This window comes from Salmo salar, chromosome ssa14 (genome assembly GCF_905237065.1).
Source record: "Salmo salar chromosome ssa14, Ssal_v3.1, whole genome shotgun sequence".
Taxonomy (NCBI): domain Eukaryota; kingdom Metazoa; phylum Chordata; class Actinopteri; order Salmoniformes; family Salmonidae; genus Salmo; species Salmo salar.
Window position 1 is genome coordinate 20,017,162 of NC_059455.1, and position 14,281 is coordinate 20,031,442.

The window sequence follows — 14,281 nt, forward strand, 5'->3', positions numbered from 1 at the left end:
ACTCCCTAGAAAGGCCAAAACCTAGGAAGAAACCTAGAGAGGAACCAGGCTATGAGGGGTGGCCAGTCCTCTTCTGGCTGTGCCGGGTGGAGATTATAACAGCACATGGCCTAGATGTTCAAATGTTCATAAATGACCAGCATGGTCAAATAATAGTAATCATAGTAGTTGTCGAGGGTGCAACATGTCAGTAACACAAGAGTAAGTGTTAGTTGGCTTTTTCATAGCCGATCTTTGAGAGTATCTATACCGCTACTGCTGTCTCTAGAGAGTTGAAAACAGCAGGTCTGGGACAGGTAGCACGTCCGGTGAATAGGTCAGGGTTCCAGCAGGTCTGGGACAGCAGGTCTGGGACAGGTAGCACGTCCGGTGAACAGGTCAGGGTTCCATAGCTGCAGGCAGAACAGTTGGAACTGGAGCAGCAGCACGGCCAGGTGAACTGGGGACAGCAAGGAGTCATCAAGCCAGGTAGTCCTGAGGCATGGTCCTAGGGCTCAGGTCCTCCGAGAGAGAGAAAGAGAGAATTAGAGAGAGCATATTTAAATTCACACAGGACACCGGAAAAGACAAGAGAAATACTCCAGATGTGACAGACTGACCCTAGCCCCCGACACATAAACTACTGCAGCATAAATACTGGAGGCTGAGACAGGAGGGGTCAGAAGACACTGTGGCCCCATCCGATGAAACCCCCGGACAGGGCCAAACAGGTAGGATATAACCCCACCTACTTTGCCAAAGCACAGCTTCCACACCACTGGAGGGATATCTCCAACCACCAACATACCATCCCGGGACAAGGCCGAGTATAGCCCACAAAGATCTCCGCCACGGCACAGCCCAAGGGGCTACCCAGACAGGAAGACCACGTCAGTGACTCAACCCACTCAAGTGACGCACCCCTCCCAGGGACGGCATGGAAGAACACCAGTAAGCCAGTGACTCAGCCCCCGTAATAGGGGTAGAGGCAGAGAATCCCAGTGGAAAGAGGGGAAACCGGCCAGGCAGAGACAGCAAGGGCGGTTCGTTGCTCCAGCCTTTCCGTTCACCTTCACACCCCTGGGCCAGACTACACTTAATCATAGGACCTACTGAAGAGATGTGTCTTCAGTAAAGACTTAAAGGTTGAGACTGAGTCTGCGTCTCTCACATGGGTAGGCAGACTATTCCATAAAAATTAAGCTCTATAGGAGAAAGCCCTGCCTCCAGCTGTTTGCTTAGAAATTCTAGGAACAATTAGGAGGCCGGTGTCTTGTGACCGTCGTGTACGTGTAGGTATGTACGGCAGGACCAAATCGGAAAGATAGGTAGGAGCAAGCCCATGTAATGCTTTGTAGGTTAGCAGTAAAACCTTGAAATCAGCCCTTGCCTTAACAGGAAGCCAGTGTAGGGAGGCTAGTACTGGAGTAATATGATCACATTTTTTGGTTCTAGTCAGGATTCTAGCAGCTGTATTTAGCACTAACTGAAGTTTATTTAGTGCTTTATCCGGGTAGCCGGAAAGTAGAGCATTGCAGTAGTCCAACCTAGAAGTAACAAATATGACCCCCATGAAGGTCTTAAGATGACTTTATGATATTAATTATTTTCTACATTATCTGTGGGGTTGATTTAGTGAGTAGATTACATTACAAAGTCATTTTGATATTGTTTGGAATTATTTTTACCCTATGATAACAATAGCCTAATATATTTAATATGCCATCACTAATTCATTCTAATTAACTTAATCATTATGACACACCCCTCACTATTTTCATTGGTTGCACTAATTGCACTGTTTGTCTACATAACCTGGTTCAAGTATTCATGACATTACCCTGAAGAAGGCACAGTGATTCCGAAAAGTTGGTAAATAGTAAATACCCAATAAATTACTGCAAGTTTATATATTTATTTTGATAGTTTATAGTTTGTTCGCCGTTAGTCAGCACCTCCACACAAACACATTTTCTGGGTGTGCGCCAGCTCATGTTTTTATATTACTCTATTTTCTTCTAACAGGAAATCAAAATGACAGCCATTTTATCAAAATGGCTGCCCTGGTTAATTGACATGCATCCCAACCATCTTAAAATGTTCCTTAAGGTATCTAGTATTAGTGTACCAAGTTTGATAATTGTATCATGAAATGGGTGTATTTGGTTCTTATTCGCTGGACTTTATATATTTTCACAAGAAATTGGGCCAGGCTATGAGCAATGAGCAAGATAGTTGTCATTTGGATCGGAAATCCTGAAGCAGTAACTAGAAGAAATTCTAAAATATGACCCACTCAAACCACTCAGTAGGAGCCTCTGCTACACAAGAGTGGCTCATTGCCCTGATGGGCAGATTTATAGCATGTTTATTTATAGCAACATAATCCTCCTGATTAGATCATAGAGAAGGGATGTGTTAACATGTTTATGGGGTTCAGTCAAGGAGCAGATTAGAATATCTGAGTCCCAAATGGAACCCTATTCCCTAAATAGTGCACTACTGTAAGTCGCTCTGGATAAGAGCGTCTGCTAAATGACTAAAATGTAAAATGTAAATTTGGGATGTCGACAATCTCTTTCTACATGAGGGAAGAAAGATTAGCCTATGGTCTGTGCTGTAGGTTGTTTGTTCAGGCTCACATTACAAAAACCCACAGTAAATTAATTGAACATATTAACCCAGCCAATCATAGAGCTATTAAAGAGCTATCCCCTGTGTTTCCTTTTTATGTATGCGGTAAACAAGCTCAAGTAAATTGTACTTCAGAAATGTGTGTGGAGAACAGTGAGGAGTCCCTGATGTTATTGCCTTTGGATTTGATTGTTGCCTTAGTGATGAAATGTTCACCTTACAGTGCAAAGTTGACAACTTGAAGTCTTACAGAACTATACTGACAATTTGGAAGTATAATTGTTCATGACAAACTACACAATGTCTAATTTAGTTCTGGGTTCAATGGTTGAATTATTGAAAATACATTTGATACCTCAACACCGTTCTGTGAATATGACTCATATAGTCTTTTTCAGAGTCATTTATGTAATATGACTGTGGTTCCTTTGGATGCTATATACTTATGTAAATGTAGCTAACATATACAATACAAGTTAACTGGCTTCCATTGCACCCCCACAATTCATTTATTCAGGAGCAGGAAGAGGTAGGGTGTACCAGCCTGGTATCAACTGATAAGCTTCAGTCTGGTATGCTTTTGAAAAATGATATGCATCATGAAATGTAACGCATAACTCAATAGATTGCATTCAGAGCGAAAAGATATGCGTCAAGTCTTTGAGAAAGATTTGCAAAAATTACTGTATAAAATAATGTATATACTGATCTATATTGTATGCAAAGAAATTGGGAAATTATATTATTTTATACTAATACAATTGCTCAGAGAAATAGATTTTCTTGAACAAGTAATTCAAAATTATAGACACTCTTGTTTTCAATACATTTCAATACCTCACCTTGCGAGGTAATGGCACTGAGCCTTTTTCTATAATGTTGTATTAGTTGGAGAACACGTTGGGAGGCATCTTAGACCATTTCCCCATACAGAATCCTTCCAGATCCTTGATATCCTTCGTCTGCGCTTATGGACTGCCCTCTTCAAATCAAACCATAGGAGACTGAGATGACCATTGCAAAATGTTCTTTGTGGGTTTTGATGTGTGCTTGGGGTTATTCACTTGCAGCCAAGTTTCAGCCTCTTGGCAGAGGCATCCATGTTTTTGTCTAAAATGTCCTGGTACTGGGTAAAGTTCATGATGCCGTTGACAAGGGCCACAGGACTAGTTAAAGCAAAATAGCCCGATAAAATTAAAGATTCACCACCACATTTTACAGTAAGCATGGGAGTATTTTATGCTCATGCATTCTCATTTTGATGCCAAGCCCACCTCTGGTGTAGCCAAAGTGCTTTATTTTCATGTCAGACAGACAGACAGACAGACAGACAGACAGACAGACAGATCCACTTACAGAGAAACAGACAGACACAGGCATGCAGACAGACAGACACAAAGACAATTTTAAGTTTCAAGTCAATCTAAAAAAATGTGACAGATTTCATTCTATGAAGGCTCTGAGTTTCTTAAACAGCAAGACCTTTGTGTCCAGTGGAAGTAAAAAATGATTTTTCAACCTTTTTAAACCTTCGAAAACCACCCCATGACCCCCCATTATGTCACTTCCTGTAATTGCAGGAAGCTGAAATTCCTGCGATTTCATCGCTCTCTCCTTCTCCCTCCTTTCTCCCACATCCACCTCTCTCTTCTCTCCCACCTCCACAGACAGGATATTGATCCATACTGTAGATATGCGTCAAGGAAATGTATGCATAAGTGGCAATGGGTAAATTGGTGACAGACAGACAGACAGACAGACAGACAGACAGACAGACAGACAGACAGACAGACAGACAGACAGACAGACAGACAGAGACATACACAGTGTTATTTCCATGACTGACCAGGTGACCAGGTGAATCCAGGTGAATCCAGGTGTAAGCTATGATCCCACTTGTGTGTGGGGGGGGAAGTGTTCCTTATGTTTGGTATACTCAGTGTATATATGAATGTAGGCATACATTTAAGATATACAATACACCAAACCCACATTCCATTCATTAAATAATAACAAATCATTTTGCGGAGGGGGCACACTGACTGGACTAGGCAAAGAGTACCCCCACCCCCCCCCACCCTATTCTCCCTAGTAAGTGTTTTCTTCCAAGGTGCAGGCTCGGTGTGAGTGCAGACAGTATCATGCAGTGGAGGATGAGAGAGAGTGTAGAGAGGGATACACACAGCGATTGATTTGATTTTTGCTGCCAGTGATTGGCTGGACTCGCAGGAGTTATGTTTGTAAATTCATTTTATAAAGCTATGTAGCCTATTGATTCCTTCTTGATGAACAAATAAAGAAAAACTTGTATCTCTGTAATTCTAGTCACCTAGCAATTGTATGAAGTTGGCTTTAGCTAGCCTGCTAGATAGGTTCCCAATCTCTCAACCTCATAACTGGCTACCAAGCCTTTTCAGGCTGTCAATCAAGGTAGAGTAGCTTGTCTAACTATCTTAGCTGGCATGCCTGCTGGGAGGTTGGTCAACTTTTAGAAAAGCAAGCAATTACTAAATGTACTGAAAAATCTCACATTCATTTCAATCTTTTACCCAGATTTTAGCAGAGACGCAGAGAAGCATAATTAGTTTATTGGTAAGGCTTTACATTACACTATGTAACTACACAGTAATAACCGGGGTAACAACATAGTAGTTATATAAGTCTTACTATGTTACTATGTAATTACAGGGTACATTGTCTGTTATTACACATTTTCTTGTCTCACTATGTAACTAGTGTTTTGTAATTACATGTTGGAAAGTCACTTGTGAATGATAATAACTTGAACCAAAATCGGACCTTGTGACATGCACAAGGTGCCACTGCCATTGAATCCACATGTAATACCAGGGTTGATAAATAGACTAGGACCTGGTAACAACAATTGTAACAAGGCACACCCTGTCATTAACTACCAGTCATTTTGTATGACATTTTTCTATGTTATGACCTGTCTCAAAGGCTTTGCTAAATCAAGTGTAATGTAAGAACAATGTAGTTACATTGGATATACTAGTAATTATGTACTGTACTTACCTAGGAGCAATGAACTTAATCTAAAGTGAAGCCCAGTAGAGTATAACCTTTATATTTACTATGTACAGTAGTTACAATGTAGCAACCTTTGCAGACAATAGGCTAAATTCTCGGACAAAGACCCCCCCCATCCTCACGTACTTTGTGCCCCCTCTAAATGAATGGGTGCATGAAGCCCCTGTTCAAAACTGCTATGTTTACATGACTTCTGATTATTTCCAGGGATACACAACATCCTGAGATATATGTACAGTAGATATATTCTTTCCCTTGACGTAGTAATGCTGAATGTAAAAAATGTCTCAACATCCCACCCTCCCCTACTGTTTCATGTTTGATTTGCTAATGATCACTGAAGGACAAGCTGAACCTAGTGGCATAGACATAGAGACATAGTCATGCATATGCAAATCTCTGTAATACATCACACAAGCCTGGAGTTGGGTTGGGGTAGTTTCCCTCAGCACTAGGTTTCATTGAATTAAAGGGCAATGGTTTTTGTGTTAGTGCCAGTGCTGACTTTGATGTCCTCATCAAAGAGGAAAAAAACGAACTCCCTCTGCCTCTAGCACTGCTTTCACTAACACTGCTGATACCGAGGGGATGTGGTCTGCATTTCAAATGGCAGCCTCTTTCCTATGTAGAAACAGATAGCTACCTACCATAGAAAAATGTAAAATGTCATTGAAATTCCCCCAACGGCGGATGCGGAGTTACTATGTCCTGGTCATCATCATTTTCTGTGTATATTCCCAACAAGCACTTTATCTTCACACATCTATTTATTACCCTTTCACAACGGCTTCTGGAGGAGTGGCTCTGAATCAACAAACATTATTTGTATCTCTGTTTTATTCCTAGAACCAGACTTTCATCAGGACAAAAGTTAAAGGGGCTATCTGGGATTTAACAGCTGGATTATATATAGCTATATATATTTTTGGTTCAATTCCTAACATATCATACAAAATGCATGATGTAGTACACAAGTGTGCAAAAACTTCCGGGGACCCGTTTTGGCTCATGAGCACTACAAAATTATTTTGTTCCCCCCCATTTCTGCGTTCCAAACGGCACCCTGTGATATTTATAGTACACTACTTTTGAATAGGGCTCTGGTCAAAAGTAGTGCACTATGTAGGGAAAAGGGTGCCATTTTGGACGTACCCACTGTGTCCTCTACCTGTCAGGAAAATGTGGAGCGATAACGTTGAAATGACTGTGAAAAGGCATCACTGGTGATAAGGGACTGCTGATGAGAGTGAAGACTCAGGGTAGACAGTCAGTGGCCAGTGCAGGAAGGCGGTGGTGTCCTGCTCAGAACACACAGTTGTGTGTCCCAAATGACACCCTATTCAGTGGTGCACTACTTTTGACTAGAGCCCTATGGGCCCTGACCAAAAGTATTGCACTATAATGGGAATAGGGTGCCATTTGGGACACAACCAGTGTACAAGTCAGAGGGTGGACGTACGGACACAGGCAGGCAGGGGCAGGCTGAAGGGGTCTCCGCAGTTTGCTCCTTGAGCCGTCTGTCACTCTGGTTTATCAGGCAGAGAGCAGAGAGATGACTATCTCCATCAATGGCCACAGCTCTCTAGCCAGCATCAATCTTCTGTCCAAACCCCTCTTGTTCATCACGGGCCTCTTGTCTGTTCTAATTAACCTCAACTCTACCTCATCAGCATATTTTGTAACATTAAACCTGGATACAAGAAAAAGTCAATGCGCTGCATTCTGCTTCACCAAATTGAACCAAAGTGGTTCTGGCTCTTTTAAGTCACCTGAATATTCACCTTAATATCAGAACAAAAACACATCTTACCAGCTTACTGTAAACAAATGATTTAATACAGTGACAAGATTGGCAATAAGGCTAGTCTAATGCCTGTCTGTTTGTGCCATCGTGCCAACTCCTTCACTAATTTCCATTCCATGTTTGGCTTAACAATGACAGCATTGGAGATAGCAAGAATGCAAACAGATCTGGGACCAGGCTAGCATTATGCTAACACATGCCGCTTTCTCTTACCACTGTGACCTTTGTAATGAAGATCTCTTGATGACCTGTCAGATGAGTGGTATTTAGTTCACATGAAGGGCTGAGAATGCTTCAAGGCCTTTTTGTGTTGGCACTTAATTCTGTCCTGACATTTTCCTCTTTCTAAATAGGATTAAGGCCATGTTGGTTGATACGTCAATGATTTTCTCACAAAACTCCATGTAAATATCTGTTTTTCAATGCACGGGAAAAGCTGATGTTTGCATTTCTCTGTACACATACACTACCGCTCAAAAGTTTGGACACACCTACTCATTCAAGGGTTTTTGTTTATTTTTACTATTTTCTCCATTGTAGAATAATAGTGAAGACATCAAAACTATGAAATAACACATATGGAATAATGTACAGTAGTAACCAAAAAGGTGTTGAATAAATCAACATATATTTTATGTTTTCAGAGCCAGTTTCATCATAGCACTTGATGGTTTTTGCGACTGCACTTTAAGAAACTTTTAAAGTTCTTGAAATGTTCCGTATTGACTGACCTTCATGTCTTAAAGTAATGATTGACTGTCGTTTCTCTTTGCTTATTTCAGCTGTTCTTGCCATAACATGAACTTGGTATTTTACCAAATCGAGCTATCTTCTGTATACCACCCCCTACCTTGTCACAACACAACTGATTGGCTCAAATGCATTAAGAAGGAAAGAAATTCCACAAATTAACTTTTAATAAGGCACACCTGTTAATTGAAATGCATTCCAGGTGAGTACCTCATGAAGCTGGTTGAGAGAATGCTAAGAGTGTGTAAAGCTGTCATCAAGGCAAAGGGTGGCTACTTTGAAGAATCTCAAATATAACATATATTTGTTTAACACTTTTTGGGTTACTACATGATTCCATATATGTTATTTCATAGTGTTGATATCTTCCCTATTATTCTACAATGTAGAAAATAGTAAAAATAAAGAAAAACCCTTGAATGAATAGGTGTTCTAAAACTTTTGACCAGTTGTGTAATTCAAGAAAGGTTGTCTATTCCAGTATCATCTGATGCAACCTTTAAAAAACGGTCTGTTACTCTCGATACAGTGTGGTGGATATCTGCATTCTATCACTACAGAGACCATGTCTGCGTCCCAAATGGCACCCTATTCCCTACATAGTGCACTACTTTTGACCAGAGCCCTATGGGTCCTTGCCATTTGGGATGCAGACCATGTTATTGTCACATCAGCATGGGCCCACTTGACATATCTGCCACGTGGTGTTAACCTCAATATGTCATCCACTGGCACACATTACATTGTAACCCAGTAATACTGGAGGAATAGAAATGCTTGATGCTGCATAACATTTACACATAACACGTGGGGCGTCTAACATTGCCCTGATTCAGTCCAAGCTTGAGTTGATCCAAGCTACAATCAATGTTCACTGAGTATTGTGTTCTTAGTATTATTAAGTATATATAACACACTGTACTCTAAATAAGGAGTTAGAGTCAGTATCAGAATGAGTGATTAATAATAAACTGATCTTAAATACATCTAAAATTAAAAGCTTTGTATTTGGTTCAAAACATTCTCTAAGACCTAAACCTCAACTGGAGTTGTGCCCTTTGAGCAAGTTGAGGAAGATAAACTCCTAGGTATAACATTGGATGGTCCATTATATGGTCAAGTCATATTGACAAAATTGTTGTGAAGATGGGGAGGGCTATGTCTGTTATAAAAATATGTTCTGTGTTTTTGAAACTAAAATCAGTTGTTCAGGTCCCTGGACTTGTCCCAACTTGATTACTGTCTGGTAATATGGTCAAGTTCAGCAAAGAAAGAACAAGCAAAGCTGCAGCTGGCTCAAAACAGAGCCCTGACTTGCCCTGAACTGCACATACAGAACTAACATAAACAACATGCATGTCAGTCTTTCATGGTTGATGGTTGATGAGAGATGAACTGCTTCTCTTGTAGTTTTTATGACAAATATTTCAGTGATGAAAATTCCAGATTGTGTACATTATCAAATAACAATCAGCTCAGACACCCATACATACACCACAAGACATGCCACCAGGGGTCTCTTCACAGCACTAGTCATTCTAGCTTGTATGGCTCCCTGGGCGAACCCCCCCCCTTCATTTGAAACAACACAAATAAATAATCATAACATTTAAAACTATATAAATATAAAAATATGTACAAAAATAAGACTCATATATATCAAAAAGAAGTAACAAAGACAAATAGAAAACATTTGTTTTGATTTGGCTCTCGAGCATCAGTACATTACCCATCCCCCAACACTGTCAACCAAGAGTCAACACTAAACCAATTCACCTTGGTGGTGTGCAGACTGGTTTATATTATTCTTAACAATTTCGCACAAACCAGAAAAAAATGCTACAATATGTCTGTGAAACTATATACTCACAGTATTAGGAATGAATTGTGGTTTGTTTGGTAGCATTTCATAGTGTGACTGATTTGACTAATTGCATTAGTACTGTAGAAGGTTAGAGGTGCACTATTTGATAGATTCCCCCGCTCCTCCTTCCTCGGGCTTCCAGTGGGGAGACCTGAGGTCATCCTACCCCCCGCCCCCCTCCCCATCTCGTACTTCTGAGTGGGAGACTTCCCAGGCAGTAGCCTGCCTAGCTCACAAACTAGAATCAGGGCGCTCACTCCGACAAGGTTAATTGACCCACAGTCCCACACGGTGACATGATGCCATTGACATGACGTGCAAATGAGCGATAGAAAACCGATCGCGCAAATGTCAGCATTCCGATTTTTTGGTGGGGGTGCCCCGTGCCGCCCCCCGGCAAGATGCCACCCTGGGCGGCTGCCCATGTCGCCTATAATTAAATCCGCCACTGCTTCACAGTTTCCAAGACCGAAAACGAATTCAAGGCAATGCAAAGTATTATACAGAGCCATGATCGCATGGAACTCCCTTCCATTGCCAATTACTCAAGTAAACAGCAAAATGACCTTTAGAAAATGGATTAAGCATCTAATGCAGCGGCGGGGACTGTGAGGGGACACACAGACACAAAACCACTCTAACACACATTATTTTTGTTGTTGTATTGTTTGTATTCTTTTTGTTGTTGTATTGTAAATGTGTGTGACTGCCCTTGTCTATCAGTGTATCAGTGTTTTGTTACTTGTCATGTTTTGATGGGGGGGGGGGGTTGGACCCCAGGAAGAGAAGCTGCTGCTTCTGCAAAAAAATATATAAAAAACAAATCCATAAAATACTCTGGCTATAGACGTTCTTTGATGAATCATATACAGTGTCTGCGTTCCAAATGGCACCCTGTTCCCTATATTGTGCACTACTTTTGACCAGAGCCATTTGGGATGCAGGCAGTATAAGAGGAGTCTAACTTTTACACCCTCAACCACACACATAACACACATCAGATGTATTGTCACGCCCTGACCTGAGAGAGATGGTTTGTTTCTCTATGTGGTTAGGTCAGGGTGTGGGGTGGGCATTCTATGGTGTCTATTTCTTTGTTTTGAGCCGAGTATGGTTCCTAATCAGGGGCAGCTGTCTATCGTTGTCTCTGATTAGGAATCATACTTAGGCAGCCTTTCCCCCCACCTGTAGTTGTGGGATCTTATTTTTGTACTGCTTGTTATAGCCTGCAAGACGTGACGGTCATTTGTTTATGATTTTGTTTCAGTGTTCTGATTTATAATAAGATGAACACTCACCCCGCTGCACCTTGGTCTACTCCTTTGGACGGGCGTTACAAGTATAGGATGTATCAGGATATATTCTGCTTTATTTGACAGATACCATTATGGTAAAATTAAACCACTCTCAGTTTTGGCTTGTTGAAAATATCAACATTGAATGTGTTGATTGTAGCTATTTCAATATATGTTATTCTGCTTTAACTGACTAAAACATCAACATGGTACTTCGGGAAGAAGCCGGATGTGGAGGTCCTGGGCTGTCGTGGTTACTTGTGGTCTGCGATTGTAAGGACGGTTGGATGTACTGCCAAAATCTCTAAAACGATGTTGGAGGCAGCTTATGGTAGAGAAAATAACATAAAATTCTCTGGCAACAGCTCTGGTGGACATTCCTGAAGTCAGCATGCCAATTGCACGCTCCCTCAAAACTTGACACGTCTGTGGCATTGTGTTGTGTGACAAAACTGCACATTTTAGAGTGGCCTTTTATTGTCCCCAGCACAAGGTACACCTGTGTAATGATCATGCTGTTTAATCAGCTTCTTGATTTGCCACGCCTGTCAGGTGGATGGATTATCTTGGCAAAGGAGAAATGCTCAATAACATGGATGTAAACAAATTTGTGCACAAAAATTGAGAGAAATAAGATTTTTTTGTGTATGGAACATTTCTGGGATCTTTTATTTCAGCTTATGAAACATGGGACCAACACTTTAGAATACGTTGCATTTATATTTTTGTTTAGTACATATTGAGAGTTGGAGCTCTCCTTTCGTTTATGGGATAATGCCTAGATAGAACACCATGTATATGCCACGTTTCAGCATGCGAGCTCAATGTTGGTTTGTAACCACATCTGATCTTCTCAGAACCCTTGGTTACCATGCATACAATGTTCCCTATAGTGGTGGCTGTTGGCACTTTAAATCAGAGGATGGGCTCATAGTAATGGCTGGAACGGAATCAATGGAATGGTATCAAACAATGTATTTGACTCTGTCTGTCTGTCTGTTTACTCTCAGTCCCTCATCTCCCTAATTAACTCTCATCCTGTCTGCACAGACGGAGGCTCCTCCATCCTGTCTCTCTCACCATAACACTAGTATGGGGCCCTCTCTCCCATGCAGAGTCCTGTGTGCCACTGCTTCCCACTACTCTCCTTGGTATCTATCGACCACGTCTGGACCTGGTCCTCTCCTGCTGTCTGAGTCGTGCCCCGGGAAAAGGTCAGCCCAGAGCACAGCAGGCTAATCAACAGGCACAGGAGGTTGAGGCTGACCTATGGCACCATTGCACTTGCCTCAGGTTCACCAACAATGCAATAATTGACAATGTCATTAAATACATTTAACAATAAAGAATTTCTTTCATCAACTTCCACTCAACTTTTGGGCTCAACTGTTGGGCTCATAGTGTCCAAGCACCCTAAGAAGTTACATTGTCAACCATTGTGTTGTTGGTTAAGCTGAGGAGAGCCCGGTGGTACGATGTGCCTCCTGTGCCGTATTGTTAAGTCATTACTTTAACAATAAATAAGCTCTTTTATCAACTTCCACTGTCCTCCAAGAGATGCTGAATTTCCTTTTCACTTCCGATTGCTCCTCAACCCATGCACCCCAGTTGGAGAGCAACGTCTTTGAGGCCAAAGTTAACAGGTGTTTGGTACATTGAGGCCAACATTGGCAGGTGTTAGGTATTGTTTGGGCAGCATGCAAGCTGCACTTTACTGTATCTTCCATGAAATGACATACATGTGGACATTACAAGTATTTTGACTAATGCTTGTTATGCCATTGTGACTCTATTTTCCAGGTGTTACGTTTTATTTTTGGCTCTGTCTGTCTGTCTGTCTGTCTGTCTGTCTGTCTGTCTGTCTGTCTGTCTCTGTGTGTGTGTGTGTTGACTTCAGCAGTGCATGCAGCTCCCAGATGGCAGTGTCCATGCCAGACCATCTGCCTCCACTATGATGGATTTAGATCCACACCGCTCTACACCACATGGGTATCTGATCGACATGTCGGTTTTTCTAATCCGCATAATCCAATGAGGGATGGAGGGGCTGAAGTGGAGGGAGTAGATGCACCTCTCCTTCCTCTCACGCCTCTGTTTGACCTTTACCCCCACATAAGGTAGGGAGAGATACATTAGAAGTGAAGGTTTAACAAGCACACTAACATGCTGTTCTCTCGTGTGGTGCAGGGATTTACTTCCCCAATACTGACATTGTAGATTTTTTTTTAAATAACTCCCACACACATGATTTTACCTACAAATTTATTATCAACATTTCAGTCAGAAACGTCTTTATTTAGTCCATCATCCAAGTCTTAAGTCATGAATAAATATATATATCTCCCTTCTTACGTTATTCAGTCTCTACATACATGTACCATTCTCGCTGCTAAATTATTTCTCTCATTGGTTTGCTGTAATTCAAGATGGCAAATCTTTTGTTCCTTGTGTGCTTTTGATAATTGTGCACATTGTGAACTCTTCAGGGAGTGAACAGTTCAGTGGTCTTCATTCGGAACTATAATTGTTGGTATCTCCAGGGAAAAGGGGTTTTCACTGAACATTTGTCTCACCAGCTACATGAGGTGGAACATATACAGTAGGGGTTGGGGAATGTTTTAAATACTGATGCACAAGGGAAGACGCACAATAGCAACCATGTAATCGCACACTACTTATACATGCTTGCGGTTACTTGCCTGAGACATTCTGACTTTGCCGTGAAATTCACAGGATGACAGAAAGGACACACGATCAGTTACAAAGCAAACACTCTATCATGGAGGAACTAGCTTCCTTTACGTGCAATCAGTGAACGCATTACCATGTTTATCTCTCAGTAGCACAAGGATGACTGACGCAAGTGAAGTTTAGTATAGTGCTGTAGGTCGGTTATCTTTGAAT